We start from the raw sequence: 12,664 nt of genomic DNA on the forward strand, positions 1-12,664 counted from the left end.
TTGGACTCCAGGAGAGACCACCACAAGGGGAAGTGCAGGCACGCAGGCACACAACCCTCACAACCAGGGTGCCTGTGGGCTGCCACTCTCCTCCCTTGGGGGGGGTCCCTGGGCGGGGCTCGGAGCCCACTGGCCCTCCGGCCTGGCCCGGGGCCTTCAAGGGTGACTGCCAATACCCGGGCACTGCCTCTGTAGTGGAGCCCAGCCCCGGGCACGACCACACTCCGGTGGAGAGGCTGCCACTTCAACACAGCCTCAGCGAGTCTGTCCCAGTCCATGTGCCCGCCTGTGCGTCCCTCCCCCCCGGCCCCCCCACGTCTCTCTGGCTCTGTGACGTGCCTGTTGGGCTCTGCCTCTCGCTCAGGAGCTCTCTCCCGCGAGCCAGCCCCCTTTTTCTGTCTCTGTCCATGTCTCTCTGTATGTCGGGATACATACGTGTACATATACGTGTATATTTCCATCTCGCTCCCTCTTACGCCTCCTCCCGTTCTGTCTGTCGGTCCCTGTCCTGCGGGGACTCTAGTCCCCGTCCCCGCACAAGAACGCAGGATATGGTGAGGCCAAGAAGGAACACCAACGGAGCCACGGATAGGGGGCTGAGAGCACCATTTCTCACGGGCGGCTGGCTTGGAGACACGGCAGGCCGGAGCCGCCCGATCCCCAACCGGTCGGCCGTTTCTCTGCCAACCCACCGACACACCGACCGTCGACCCACCAAGCCGGCCCACTGCAATCCGCGCCCCTCTGCAATTTGCAGTCCACCACCCGCGCTTCCTAGCTTGGCCAACGCAGCACCTCCGGGGGCCCATGGCCAACTGGCAACAGCTGATGGCCAAGCGGTCACAGCTGATGACCATGCAGCCCCCACGCAGCACCCCTCCACGCGAGGCCCAGAGCCTCAAACTGCTCTCTGGGAGTCTGTCCCCAGTCCCCGTCTGTCTCTCTCCGCCACTCTCTTGCTCCGTCTCTGGCCTCTCTCACCTCCCCGGGTCAGGAGACGTGACGTGTAGCCACTGAAGGGACCGGAGGTCGGGCGGGACTCCGGGTGCTGACGAGGGGCGAGGGCCCAGACTGAAGGCTTGTGACGAAGGGTGGCTGCAGACCGGAGCTCCTGCACCCTGGTGGCGCGGGTGGCTCTCCCTGGCTTTGGGCCAGTGGGTGGGGCCGGCCAGGGCCAGGGCCTGGGTTGCACGTCCCTAGGGCCGGAGGGGACTGAGAGGACCCTGCGCCCCCCTCGGTGGCCCTGAGAGGTGGGGGCAGTCCAGCAGCAAGGGGGGCTGTGCGGTTGTGGGGCTGGGATGGGGGATGAGAGGGGTTGGGGTAGGGGCCCGGGGTAAAAGCCGTTCGGGGCCTGGGGAGTCCCAGGATGCCCGGGCGCCCAGATATCTGTCACAGTCAGGGAAGTGACCGAGGCCCGTGGAGCCACTGGGGGGGCGCGAAGGGGCCTCGCTGTGTGCCAGGAGTAGCCCGTCGCCCACACCAGCGGCGTCCGGAGGAGGCGGGGAGCGGGCGGGAGGCGCTCAGGCAGACATGCTCGCCACCCGAGCGGCCCAGCAGCATGGCGCGCGCTCAGGAGGCAGGTCGGGAGCAGGCTCTTGGAGCGCCGGGAGCCGGGTCCAGCGCCTAAGGCCATACCGCCCTGAACGCGCCAGATCTCGTCTGAACTCGGAAGCTAAGCAGGGTCGGGCCTGGTTAGTACTTGGGTGGGAGACCACCTGGGAACACCTGTAGGCTTTTGCTCGCCTCTCCTTTTGCATCGCCGCCCCGGCGTGGCTCCCTCCGAACCCCTGCCGCCCCTTGCCCCTCTGCAGCCGCCCAGCCAGCCGAAGGTCCCCCTGGCCAGAGGCCGGTCAGCCACCCGGCACTACAAGCTGGCAGCCCCGGCGGCACACCAGGCCCGTCGGCCAGTGCTCCCCCCCCCACACACTCTTCTTCGTCCTCTTCGGTCCCGCAGGCCGTCATCCGGATCCCTTGGCCCAGCGGCGGTCGCCACCGCCGCCGCCGCCGCCGCCGCCACCAGCGCTGCCCTGGCCCCCGCCGCCACCACCAAAGCCCCCGCCATCACCGCGTTTCCCACACCCCCCGCCAGCGCTGCCCTCCCTCCTGCCCCCGCCGACACAACGCCGCCGCCGACGCCATTGCCGACCTCGCAACCCTCCCTCGCCGCCGCCGCCGCCAGCGCTGCTCATGATCAGCCCCCGCTTCTGCGCCGCCGCCGCCGCCGCCGCCGCCGCCATCACCACGCTCCCCACCCCCTCCGCCAGCGCTGCACTCGCCCCCGTCCGCGACCCCGCCGCCGCCAACGCCATACTCCCTCATTCAGCCTCCTCTGCTCTCCCCGCTGCCGCCGCCGCCATCACCCCTCTCCCCATCCCCGCCTCCAGCACCGCCCTCTCCCCCGCCCCCACCCCAGCCGCCGGCCTTGCCGTACTCCCTCAATCTCCCGCCTCTGCTCTCCCGGCCTCCGCGCCACCACCGCCCTCACGCCCTCTCCCGCCACCGCCGCCGCCGCCAGCGCTCCCCGCTCCCCAGTGCCCACCGTCAAAGCCCCCATTGTCGCCGCCGCCATCGCCGCCCTGGAGCCATCCACGCGGTTGCCATTGCCTACATCGCCACCCTCCCCTGCCTCCGCCGCGGACGCCGCCGCGGACGCCGCCGCCGCCGCCGCCGCCGCCGCCGCGGGGTTCTCCCACAACTCCCAGGCCCAGGGCTGCCTGCTGGTGCAGGCCTCCACCAGTCTTGGGGGTGCGGTTGGGGGTAAACCTGGTGGCGGAAGGGGGGCGGGGTGTATGCCGGTCTGGGTCCTGGGGAATCCCAGGATGCCAGAGTTCCACGATTTCTGGCACCATCAGGGAAATGGCAGTGTCCCATGGAACCTCCGGTGGCGCGAAGTGGCCTCGCTGCGGGCCAGGAGTGGCCCGCCGCCCACGCCAGGGGCATTCGGAGGAGGCGGGGAGCCGGACTGGACGGGGACGCGGTGACGGCGGAGCCGGCCAGCGGGTCGATGTTCGCCACCAGAGCGGAGCATCTGCATGGCGCGCGCTCACGAGGCAGTCCGGGAGCAGGCTCTTGGGGCGCGGGGAGCCAGGTCCCAGCGTCGACGGCTATACCACCCTGAACGCGCCCGATCTCCTCTGAATTCGGGAGCTAAGCAGGGAGGGGCCTGGTTAGTACTTGGATGGGAGACCGCCTGGGAATACCTGTAGGCTTTTGCTTGCCTCTCCTTTTGCGCCGCCGCCCCGGCGTGGCTCCCTCCGAACCCCTGCCGCCCCTTGCCCCTCTGAAGCCGCCCAGCCAGCCGAAGGTCCCCCTGGCCAGAGGCCGGTCAGCCACCCGGCACTACAAGCTGGCAGCCCCGGCCGCACACCAGGCCCGTCGGCCAGGGCTCCACCCCACACCCTCTTCTTAGTCCTCTTCGCTGAGGCAGGCCGTCAGCCTGCAGCAGTTATCCAAGCCTGTGTCTCCGCCGGCAGGCACCTCTACCCACACCCCCGCACGCCCCCTCCCATCGCCCACAAGAGCCAGGAGCCCTCCCTTCCCGCCGTTCGTGGTGGCCCCAACACACAGGGCACAAAGTGCCGGGTCAAACCAGGGGACAGAGGGAGCAGCACCCAAACACACCGCACGCCCTTGGACTCCAGGAGAGACCACCACAAGGGGAAGTGCAGGCACGCAGGCACACAACCCTCACAACCAGGGTGCCTGTGGGCTGCCACTCTCCTCCCTTGGGGGGGGTCCCTGGGCGGGGCTCGGAGCCCACTGGCCCTCCGGCCTGGCCCGGGGCCTTCAAGGGTGACTGCCAATACCCGGGCACTGCCTCTGTAGTGGAGCCCAGCCCCGGGCACGACCACACTCCGGTGGAGAGGCTGCCACTTCAACACAGCCTCAGCGAGTCTGTCCCAGTCCATGTGCCCGCCTGTGCGTCCCTCCCCCCCGGCCCCCCCACGTCTCTCTGGCTCTGTGACGTGCCTGTTGGGCTCTGCCTCTCGCTCAGGAGCTCTCTCCCGCGAGCCAGCCCCCTTTTTCTGTCTCTGTCCATGTCTCTCTGTATGTCGGGATACATACGTGTACATATACGTGTATATTTCCATCTCGCTCCCTCTTACGCCTCCTCCCGTTCTGTCTGTCGGTCCCTGTCCTGCGGGGACTCTAGTCCCCGTCCCCGCACAAGAACGCAGGATATGGTGAGGCCAAGAAGGAACACCAACGGAGCCACGGATAGGGGGCTGAGAGCACCATTTCTCACGGGTGGCTGGCTTGGAGACACGGCAGGCCGGAGCCGCCCGATCCCCAACCGGTCGGCCGTTTCTCTGCCAACCCACCGACACACCGACCGTCGACCCACCAAGCCGGCCCACTGCAATCCGCGCCCCTCTGCAATTTGCAGTCCACCACCCGCGCTTCCTAGCTTGGCCAACGCAGCACCTCCGGGGGCCCATGGCCAACTGGCAACAGCTGATGGCCAAGCGGTCACAGCTGATGACCATGCAGCCCCCACGCAGCACCCCTCCACGCGAGGCCCAGAGCCTCAAACTGCTCTCTGGGAGTCTGTCCCCAGTCCCCGTCTGTCTCTCTCCGCCACTCTCTTGCTCCGTCTCTGGCCTCTCTCACCTCCCCGGGTCAGGAGACGTGACGTGTAGCCACTGAAGGGACCGGAGGTCGGGCGGGACTCCGGGTGCTGACGAGGGGCGAGGGCCCAGACTGAAGGCTTGTGACGAAGGGTGGCTGCAGACCGGAGCTCCTGCACCCTGGTGGCGCGGGTGGCTCTCCCTGGCTTTGGGCCAGTGGGTGGGGCCGGCCAGGGCCAGGGCCTGGGTTGCACGTCCCTAGGGCCGGAGGGGACTGAGAGGACCCTGCGCCCCCCTCGGTGGCCCTGAGAGGTGGGGGCAGTCCAGCAGCAAGGGGGGCTGTGCGGTTGTGGGGCTGGGATGGGGGATGAGAGGGGTTGGGGTAGGGGCCCGGGGTAAAAGCCGTTCGGGGCCTGGGGAGTCCCAGGATGCCCGGGCGCCCAGATATCTGTCACAGTCAGGGAAGTGACCGAGGCCCGTGGAGCCACTGGGGGGGCGCGAAGGGGCCTCGCTGTGTGCCAGGAGTAGCCCGTCGCCCACACCAGCGGCGTCCGGAGGAGGCGGGGAGCGGGCGGGAGGCGCTCAGGCAGACATGCTCGCCACCCGAGCGGCCCAGCAGCATGGCGCGCGCTCAGGAGGCAGGTCGGGAGCAGGCTCTTGGAGCGCCGGGAGCCGGGTCCAGCGCCTAAGGCCATACCGCCCTGAACGCGCCAGATCTCGTCTGAACTCGGAAGCTAAGCAGGGTCGGGCCTGGTTAGTACTTGGGTGGGAGACCACCTGGGAACACCTGTAGGCTTTTGCTCGCCTCTCCTTTTGCATCGCCGCCCCGGCGTGGCTCCCTCCAAACCCCTGCCGCCCCTTGCCCCTCTGCAGCCGCCCAGCCAGCCGAAGGTCCCCCTGGCCAGAGGCCGGTCAGCCACCCGGCACTACAAGCTGGCAGCCCCGGCCGCACACCAGGCCCGTCGGCCAGGGCTCCACCCCACACCCTCTTCTTAGTCCTCTTCGCTGAGGCAGGCCGTCAGCCTGCAGCAGTTATCCAAGCCTGTGTCTCCGCCGGCAGGCACCTCTACCCACACCCCCGCACGCCCCCTCCCATCGCCCACAAGAGCCAGGAGCCCTCCCTTCCCGCCGTTCGTGGTGGCCCCAACACACAGGGCACAAAGAGCCGGGTCAAACCAGGGGACAGAGGGAGCAGCACCCAAACACACCGCACGCCCTTGGACTCCAGGAGAGACCACCACAAGGGGAAGTGCAGGCACGCAGGCACACAACCCTCACAACCAGGGTGCCTGTGGGCTGCCACTCTCCTCCCTTGGGGGGGGTCCCTGGGCGGGGCTCGGAGCCCACTGGCCCTCCGGCCTGGCCCGGGGCCTTCAAGGGTGACTGCCAATACCCGGGCACTGCCTCTGTAGTGGAGCCCAGCCCCGGGCACGACCACACTCCGGTGGAGAGGCTGCCACTTCAACACAGCCTCAGCGAGTCTGTCCCAGTCCATGTGCCCGCCTGTGCGTCCCTCCCCCCCGGCCCCCCCACGTCTCTCTGGCTCTGTGACGTGCCTGTTGGGCTCTGCCTCTCGCTCAGGAGCTCTCTCCCGCGAGCCAGCCCCCTTTTTCTGTCTCTGTCCATGTCTCTCTGTATGTCGGGATACATACGTGTACATATACGTGTATATTTCCATCTCGCTCCCTCTTACGCCTCCTCCCGTTCTGTCTGTCGGTCCCTGTCCTGCGGGGACTCTAGTCCCCGTCCCCGCACAAGAACGCAGGATATGGTGAGGCCAAGAAGGAACACCAACGGAGCCACGGATAGGGGGCTGAGAGCACCATTTCTCACGGGTGGCTGGCTTGGAGACACGGCAGGCCGGAGCCGCCCGATCCCCAACCGGTCGGCCGTTTCTCTGCCAACCCACCGACACACCGACCGTCGACCCACCAAGCCGGCCCACTGCAATCCGCGCCCCTCTGCAATTTGCAGTCCACCACCCGCGCTTCCTAGCTTGGCCAACGCAGCACCTCCGGGGGCCCATGGCCAACTGGCAACAGCTGATGGCCAAGCGGTCACAGCTGATGACCATGCAGCCCCCACGCAGCACCCCTCCACGCGAGGCCCAGAGCCTCAAACTGCTCTCTGGGAGTCTGTCCCCAGTCCCCGTCTGTCTCTCTCCGCCACTCTCTTGCTCCGTCTCTGGCCTCTCTCACCTCCCCGGGTCAGGAGACGTGACGTGTAGCCACTGAAGGGACCGGAGGTCGGGCGGGACTCCGGGTGCTGACGAGGGGCGAGGGCCCAGACTGAAGGCTTGTGACGAAGGGTGGCTGCAGACCGGAGCTCCTGCACCCTGGTGGCGCGGGTGGCTCTCCCTGGCTTTGGGCCAGTGGGTGGGGCCGGCCAGGGCCAGGGCCTGGGTTGCACGTCCCTAGGGCCGGAGGGGACTGAGAGGACCCTGCGCCCCCCTCGGTGGCCCTGAGAGGTGGGGGCAGTCCAGCAGCAAGGGGGGCTGTGCGGTTGTGGGGCTGGGATGGGGGATGAGAGGGGTTGGGGTAGGGGCCCGGGGTAAAAGCCGTTCGGGGCCTGGGGAGTCCCAGGATGCCCGGGCGCCCAGATATCTGTCACAGTCAGGGAAGTGACCGAGGCCCGTGGAGCCACTGGGGGGGCGCGAAGGGGCCTCGCTGTGTGCCAGGAGTAGCCCGTCGCCCACACCAGCGGCGTCCGGAGGAGGCGGGGAGCGGGCGGGAGGCGCTCAGGCAGACATGCTCGCCACCCGAGCGGCCCAGCAGCATGGCGCGCGCTCAGGAGGCAGGTCGGGAGCAGGCTCTTGGAGCGCCGGGAGCCGGGTCCAGCGCCTAAGGCCATACCGCCCTGAACGCGCCAGATCTCGTCTGAACTCGGAAGCTAAGCAGGGTCGGGCCTGGTTAGTACTTGGGTGGGAGACCACCTGGGAACACCTGTAGGCTTTTGCTCGCCTCTCCTTTTGCATCGCCGCCCCGGCGTGGCTCCCTCCAAACCCCTGCCGCCCCTTGCCCCTCTGCAGCCGCCCAGCCAGCCGAAGGTCCCCCTGGCCAGAGGCCGGTCAGCCACCCGGCACTACAAGCTGGCAGCCCCGGCCGCACACCAGGCCCGTCGGCCAGGGCTCCACCCCACACCCTCTTCTTAGTCCTCTTCGCTGAGGCAGGCCGTCAGCCTGCAGCAGTTATCCAAGCCTGTGTCTCCGCCGGCAGGCACCTCTACCCACACCCCCGCACGCCCCCTCCCATGGCCCACAAGAGCCAGGAGCCCTCCCTTCCCGCCGTTCGTGGTGGCCCCAACACACAGGGCACAAAGAGCCGGGTCAAACCAGGGGACAGAGGGAGCAGCACCCAAACACACCGCACGCCCTTGGACTCCAGGAGAGACCACCACAAGGGGAAGTGCAGGCACGCAGGCACACAACCCTCACAACCAGGGTGCCTGTGGGCTGCCACTCTCCTCCCTTGGGGGGGGTCCCTGGGCGGGGCTCGGAGCCCACTGGCCCTCCGGCCTGGCCCGGGGCCTTCAAGGGTGACTGCCAATACCCGGGCACTGCCTCTGTAGTGGAGCCCAGCCCCGGGCACGACCACACTCCGGTGGAGAGGCTGCCACTTCAACACAGCCTCAGCGAGTCTGTCCCAGTCCATGTGCCCGCCTGTGCGTCCCTCCCCCCCGGCCCCCCCACGTCTCTCTGGCTCTGTGACGTGCCTGTTGGGCTCTGCCTCTCGCTCAGGAGCTCTCTCCCGCGAGCCAGCCCCCTTTTTCTGTCTCTGTCCATGTCTCTCTGTATGTCGGGATACATACGTGTACATATACGTGTATATTTCCATCTCGCTCCCTCTTACGCCTCCTCCCGTTCTGTCTGTCGGTCCCTGTCCTGCGGGGACTCTAGTCCCCGTCCCCGCACAAGAACGCAGGATATGGTGAGGCCAAGAAGGAACACCAACGGAGCCACGGATAGGGGGCTGAGAGCACCATTTCTCACGGGCGGCTGGCTTGGAGACACGGCAGGCCGGAGCCGCCCGATCCCCAACCGGTCGGCCGTTTCTCTGCCAACCCACCGACACACCGACCGTCGACCCACCAAGCCGGCCCACTGCAATCCGCGCCCCTCTGCAATTTGCAGTCCACCACCCGCGCTTCCTAGCTTGGCCAACGCAGCACCTCCGGGGGCCCATGGCCAACTGGCAACAGCTGATGGCCAAGCGGTCACAGCTGATGACCATGCAGCCCCCACGCAGCACCCCTCCACGCGAGGCCCAGAGCCTCAAACTGCTCTCTGGGAGTCTGTCCCCAGTCCCCGTCTGTCTCTCTCCGCCACTCTCTTGCTCCGTCTCTGGCCTCTCTCACCTCCCCGGGTCAGGAGACGTGACGTGTAGCCACTGAAGGGACCGGAGGTCGGGCGGGACTCCGGGTGCTGACGAGGGGCGAGGGCCCAGACTGAAGGCTTGTGATGAAGGGTGGCTGCAGACCGGAGCTCCTGCACCCTGGTGGCGCGGGTGGCTCTCCCTGGCTTTGGGCCAGTGGGTGGGGCCGGCCAGGGCCAGGGCCTGGGTTGCACGTCCCTAGGGCCGGAGGGGACTGAGAGGACCCTGCGCCCCCCTCGGTGGCCCTGAGAGGTGGGGGCAGTCCAGCAGCAAGGGGGGCTGTGCGGTTGTGGGGCTGGGATGGGGGATGAGAGGGGTTGGGGTAGGGGCCCGGGGTAAAAGCCGTTCGGGGCCTGGGGAGTCCCAGGATGCCCGGGCGCCCAGATATCTGTCACAGTCAGGGAAGTGACCGAGGCCCGTGGAGCCACTGGGGGGGCGCGAAGGGGCCTCGCTGTGTGCCAGGAGTAGCCCGTCGCCCACACCAGCGGCGTCCGGAGGAGGCGGGGAGCGGGCGGGAGGCGCTCAGGCAGACATGCTCGCCACCCGAGCGGCCCAGCAGCATGGCGCGCGCTCAGGAGGCAGGTCGGGAGCAGGCTCTTGGAGCGCCGGGAGCCGGGTCCAGCGCCTAAGGCCATACCGCCCTGAACGCGCCAGATCTCGTCTGAACTCGGAAGCTAAGCAGGGTCGGGCCTGGTTAGTACTTGGGTGGGAGACCACCTGGGAACACCTGTAGGCTTTTGCTCGCCTCTCCTTTTGCATCGCCGCCCCGGCGTGGCTCCCTCCGAACCCCTGCCGCCCCTTGCCCCTCTGCAGCCGCCCAGCCAGCCGAAGGTCCCCCTGGCCAGAGGCCGGTCAGCCACCCGGCACTACAAGCTGGCAGCCCCGGCGGCACACCAGGCCCGTCGGCCAGTGCTCCCCCCCACACCCTCTTCTTCGTCCTCTTCGGTCCCGCAGGCCGTCATCCGGATCCCTTGGCCCAGCGGCGGTCGCCACCGCCGCCGCCGCCACCAGCGCTGCCCTGGCCCCCGCCGCCACCACCAAAGCCCCCGCCATCACCGCGTTTCCCACACCCCCCACCAGCGCTGCCCTCCCCCCTGCCCCCGCCGACACAACGCCGCCGCCGACGCCATTGCCGACCTCGCAACCCTCCCTCGCCGCCGCCGCCGCCAGCGCTGCTCATGATCAGCCCCCGCTTCTGCGCCGCCGCCGCCGCCGCCGCCATCACCACGCTCCCCACCCCCTCCGCCAGCGCTGCACTCGCCCCAGTCCGCGACCCCGCCGCCGCCAACGCCATACTCCCTCATTCAGCCTCCTCTGCTCTCCCCGCTGCCGCCGCCGCCATCACCCCTCTCCCCATCCCCGCCTCCAGCACCGCCCTCTCCCCCGCCCCCACCCCAGCCGCCGGCCTTGCCGTACTACCTCAATCTCCGGCCTCTGCTCTCCCGGCCTCCGCGCCAGCACCGCCCTCACGCCCTCTCCCGCCACCGCCGCCGCCGCCAGCGCTCCCCGCTCCCCAGTGCCCACCGTCAAAGCCCCCATTGTCGCCGCCGCCATCGCCGCCCTGGAGCCATCCACGCGGTTGCCATTGCCTACATCGCCACCCTCCCCTGCCTCCGCCGCGGACGCCGCCGCCGCCGCCGCCGCCGCCGCCGCCGCGGGGTTCTCCCACAACTCCCAGGCCCAGGGCTGCCTGCTGGTGCAGGCCTCCACCAGTCTTGGGGGTGCGGTTGGGGGTAAACCTGGTGGCGGTAGGGGGGCGGGGTGTATGCCGGTCTGGGTCCTGGGGAATCCCAGGATGCCAGAGTTCCACGACTTCTGGCACCATCAGGGAAATGGCAGTGTCCCATGGAACCTCCGGTGGCGCGAAGTGGCCTCGCTGCGGGCCAGGAGTGGCCCGCCGCCCACGCCAGGGGCATTCGGAGGAGGCGGGGAGCCGGACTGGACGGGGACGCGGTGACGGCGGAGCCGGCCAGCGGGTCGATGTTCGCCACCAGAGCGGAGCATCTGCATGGCGCGCGCTCACGAGGCAGTCCGGGAGCAGGCTCTTGGGGCGCGGGGAGCCAGGTCCCAGCGTCGACGGCTATACCACCCTGAACGCGCCCGATCTCCTCTGAATTCGGGAGCTAAGCAGGGAGGGGCCTGGTTAGTACTTGGATGGGAGACCGCCTGGGAATACCTGTAGGCTTTTGCTTGCCTCTCCTTTTGCGCCGCCGCCCCGGCGTGGCTCCCTCCGAACCCCTGCCGCCCCTTGCCCCTCTGAAGCCGCCCAGCCAGCCGAAGGTCCCCCTGGCCAGAGGCCGGTCAGCCACCCGGCACTACAAGCTGGCAGCCCCGGCCGCACACCAGGCCCGTCGGCCAGGGCTCCACCCCACACCCTCTTCTTAGTCCTCTTCGCTGAGGCAGGCCGTCAGCCTGCAGCAGTTATCCAAGCCTGTGTCTCCGCCGGCAGGCACCTCTACCCACACCCCCGCACGCCCCCTCCCATCGCCCACAAGAGCCAGGAGCCCTCCCTTCCCGCCGTTCGTGGTGGCCCCAACACACAGGGCACAAAGAGCCGGGTCAAACCAGGGGACAGAGGGAGCAGCACCCAAACACACCGCACGCCCTTGGACTCCAGGAGAGACCACCACAAGGGGAAGTGCAGGCACGCAGGCACACAACCCTCACAACCAGGGTGCCTGTGGGCTGCCACTCTCCTCCCTTGGGGGGGGTCCCTGGGCGGGGCTCGGAGCCCACTGGCCCTCCGGCCTGGCCCGGGGCCTTCAAGGGTGACTGCCAATACCCGGGCACTGCCTCTGTAGTGGAGCCCAGCCCCGGGCACGACCACACTCCGGTGGAGAGGCTGCCACTTCAACACAGCCTCAGCGAGTCTGTCCCAGTCCATGTGCCCGCCTGTGCGTCCCTCCCCCCCGGCCCCCCCACGTCTCTCTGGCTCTGTGACGTGCCTGTTGGGCTCTGCCTCTCGCTCAGGAGCTCTCTCCCGCGAGCCAGCCCCCTTTTTCTGTCTCTGTCCATGTCTCTCTGTATGTCGGGATACATACGTGTACATATACGTGTATATTTCCATCTCGCTCCCTCTTACGCCTCCTCCCGTTCTGTCTGTCGGTCCCTGTCCTGCGGGGACTCTAGTCCCCGTCCCCGCACAAGAACGCAGGATATGGTGAGGCCAAGAAGGAACACCAACGGAGCCACGGATAGGGGGCTGAGAGCACCATTTCTCACGGGCGGCTGGCTTGGAGACACGGCAGGCCGGAGCCGCCCGATCCCCAACCGGTCGGCCGTTTCTCTGCCAACCCACCGACACACCGACCGTCGACCCACCAAGCCGGCCCACTGCAATCCGCGCCCCTCTGCAATTTGCAGTCCACCACCCGCGCTTCCTAGCTTGGCCAACGCAGCACCTCCGGGGGCCCATGGCCAACTGGCAACAGCTGATGGCCAAGCGGTCACAGCTGATGACCATGCAGCCCCCACGCAGCACCCCTCCACGCGAGGCCCAGAGCCTCAAACTGCTCTCTGGGAGTCTGTCCCCAGTCCCCGTCTGTCTCTCTCCGCCACTCTCTTGCTCCGTCTCTGGCCTCTCTCACCTCCCCGGGTCAGGAGACGTGACGTGTAGCCACTGAAGGGACCGGAGGTCGGGCGGGACTCCGGGTGCTGACGAGGGGCGAGGGCCCAGACTGAAGGCTTGTGACGAAGGGTGGCTGCAGACCGGAGCTCCTGCACCCT

At 68.7% G+C, this 12,664-nt stretch overlaps 6 pseudogenes; all 6 read left to right on the forward strand.

The window, feature by feature from the left end:
• The first annotated feature begins 1,621 nt into the window (after window positions 1–1,621).
• Window positions 1,622–1,741, forward strand: LOC148758005 (5S ribosomal RNA; annotated as a pseudogene).
• Window positions 1,742–3,096: 1,355 nt separating this feature from the next.
• LOC148758006 (5S ribosomal RNA) lies at window positions 3,097–3,216 on the forward strand (annotated as a pseudogene).
• A 2,035-nt stretch (window positions 3,217–5,251) lies between these two features.
• Window positions 5,252–5,371, forward strand: LOC148758007 (5S ribosomal RNA; annotated as a pseudogene).
• Window positions 5,372–7,406: 2,035 nt separating this feature from the next.
• Window positions 7,407–7,526, forward strand: LOC148758008 (5S ribosomal RNA; annotated as a pseudogene).
• A 2,035-nt stretch (window positions 7,527–9,561) lies between these two features.
• LOC148758009 (5S ribosomal RNA) lies at window positions 9,562–9,681 on the forward strand (annotated as a pseudogene).
• A 1,329-nt stretch (window positions 9,682–11,010) lies between these two features.
• LOC148758010 (5S ribosomal RNA) lies at window positions 11,011–11,130 on the forward strand (annotated as a pseudogene).
• Window positions 11,131–12,664: the final 1,534 nt, after the last annotated feature.

The sequence above is a fragment of the Rhinolophus sinicus genome, chromosome 6, assembly GCF_057876585.1.
Source record: "Rhinolophus sinicus isolate RSI-liver-muscle chromosome 6, RSI-T2T, whole genome shotgun sequence".
Classification (NCBI taxonomy): domain Eukaryota; kingdom Metazoa; phylum Chordata; class Mammalia; order Chiroptera; family Rhinolophidae; genus Rhinolophus; species Rhinolophus sinicus.